Source organism: Alligator sinensis, unplaced genomic scaffold (assembly GCF_000455745.1).
Source record: "Alligator sinensis unplaced genomic scaffold, ASM45574v1 scaffold309_1, whole genome shotgun sequence".
NCBI lineage: Eukaryota > Metazoa > Chordata > Crocodylia > Alligatoridae > Alligator > Alligator sinensis.
Window position 1 is genome coordinate 2,231,588 of NW_005842080.1, and position 2,602 is coordinate 2,234,189.

The following is a 2,602-nucleotide window of genomic DNA, read 5'->3' on the forward strand; positions in this document are numbered from 1 at the left end:
GCTGTTAGACCAGGGAGATTCATTTGGGAAGGAAACAAAACCTCCAATACTTAAAGGCCATAAAAGAATCAGAACAAAGCCCCTTTTGTTGGAGTAGTTTTTTGATTTGGCTTCAGGTTGCCTTTGAACCCCTGTCAGCCCAGGGCCTAATTGATGGTTTTTTTGTGCAGCTACCTATACCCTTTTATAAGATAGGTATTATAAGACACTGGGGTGGTGTAGTCAGGGATGATCCTACCTTGAGCAGGGGTCTGGACTAGCTAGCCTCCTGAGGTCCCTTCCAGGCCTTTTGTTCTATGATTCTGTGATATTAGTCCTACAGGTTCAACCTCACCACTCACAGCGTTTGTGCTCTTATGTAGCAATCTTCGCAGAGCATACAGCTGGTAGCTGGCTCAGGATGCTCCCCAAAACCCAGAGGAAGCAGGTGAGCCAGAGTCTTTGTTACAAATGGCTGCCACTGCAGTTTGTCAGGAGAAAAACCTATATGGTGAATACCCTTCCCTCCCCCACCCATGGAAATCATAGGAAAAATGGGGCTGGAAGGGACCTCAATCCTGCTTAAGGCAGAATCATCCTGTCTACACCATCCCAGCCACATGCTTGTCTAGCCTGCTCTTTAAAACCTCCACTGATGGAGATTCCACCTGCACGAATGGATGAACTTTTATGCTGTACTTGATCACATCCAAGCACTTCTGGACCTGATTCCCTCTCACATGGTATTACACAATGCAACACCACTGACCTTAAGGAAGTTTCTCTTTACTGGCGCTTTCTTTACTGCCAGGCAATCCTAAATTATTCCTTCAGTAATATGAGATAGTTTGATCCACTACTTCACAACCTAGGTCCCTTCTCCTTACTCAACAAACTCAGGGAGGGCTTCTGTTCAAAATGTCCATTTACTATTCCCTTCAAAGACTGTAGCACATACAAGTAAGTGACCATGAATTAGGGGTCATATTTTCAAAGTGCTTTACAGATATCAGCTAAGCAGCTCCTCCAGACAGGGCGCACCTACATGAGACGCTATTGCGCAGTAACTTGTGGCTACTGTGCAGTCACGTTGGCAGGCACTAACTGTGGCATGATGCTACTGTGCAGTAGTAAGGATGTGCTGTAGCTTGTTGCTACTGTGCAGCAGCATCTGAAAAAAACCCATGTGGGGACGCTACTGCACAGTAACCCCACTTATTGACTGTGCAGTAACCCCACTTATTGACTGTGCAGTAACAACTGCACAGTCTGCCGCTTGTATAGACGCAACCACAAAGACTTTCAAGACTTCCTGCCATTCCCTGATACAAATGCTGCATGGGACAGAAAAGAAATACCACCCACGTTCTGGGTTAGGTACCTTTCACTGTGGAGCAGTTGCTTTGCCTGCTGTAGAAGTAGCTGCCAAGTTGTGTCAGGTCAGCGCAGACTGTTAGAGAGCAGACTGTTTTGTGCGCTGGTTCTCCATTTCACAAAGGGCAGAATTATCTTGCCTCCCCTGTTGTTTTTCTTAATTGGAAATAAATCCTTTTAACTGGAAGCAACTTCTTTCTTTTGCTCTTTGTGAATGGGAAAACACAGCAAAAGAGACAGAAGCCCCATACTACGGTACTTTCTCTCTTAGAGATCTATGTACCAGACAAAACCCTGTTAAGTTCTCACAACTACTAATATGCTTCTTATCCTCTAGATTCTGCTCCCAAAGTACAGCAGGCACCAGTCAGGAAAGCAGCAACTATCACTGCCACGTCTTCCTTATATCAGTGGAAAATAACCGGGTTGCTTCTGAGAGGGTGGTGTGGTCGGTGCTGGTGAGTGATAGCCTGTGAAGCTATATGTGGAATGTCTTGCATTAGACCCTATGCTGGGAGCAGCTAGCTCGGGAAGCCTGAATAATGTCACCTTAGTGATAGAGTGAGGGGAAGCATTTATTATAAAAGACAGTGCCTGTTTGAACATGCCTGGCCTTCTTTGGCTTTAAAAGCTTAATGCAACCCTGCCTTGTCAGGGGAGACTTTCACAGCAAAAAGCAGCCTGTGGACTTAGTTTCTCTTATGCAGAAAACATGCTCTCGAACATCCATCTTTGTTTAGCTAAAGGGGATCTCAGGCCAGTCTCTGTGCTGTACCATTCAGTTGGCACAGTACAGAAACGGGAGATCACAGGTGCCTCTGGCGTGTTGGCTGGCTCCAACTTATGGGATCTTTATACAGCTACCTGGGAACTGCTCTGCAGCCTGAAATAGCCAGAACATAAAGGGCTCCATCCACTCTACCTCCTGTCCTCTACAGCCTGGCTCTACACAGGGTCCCTAGCAGGAGAAAGCACACTGCCCCCATGTTCGTCCTGCACTGTTCCTCCTTCTTACCACACACCTGCTCCTCATGGGACCAGATCCTAGCCACAGCTGCTCTTTGTACCCCTGTGCTTCGTAGATGGCTTTCATCACAAAGAAGGATAATCCTGAAGTTAACTATTAACTATTTGGACACCTAATTCTGCGTGAATCAAGTGCTCTATAGACTCTCCCTCTCATGAGAATGGCGGCAGATCCAGGGGCAGTGCAGTGGTGCACATGAACCCCCCTTCTCTGATTTCTGCT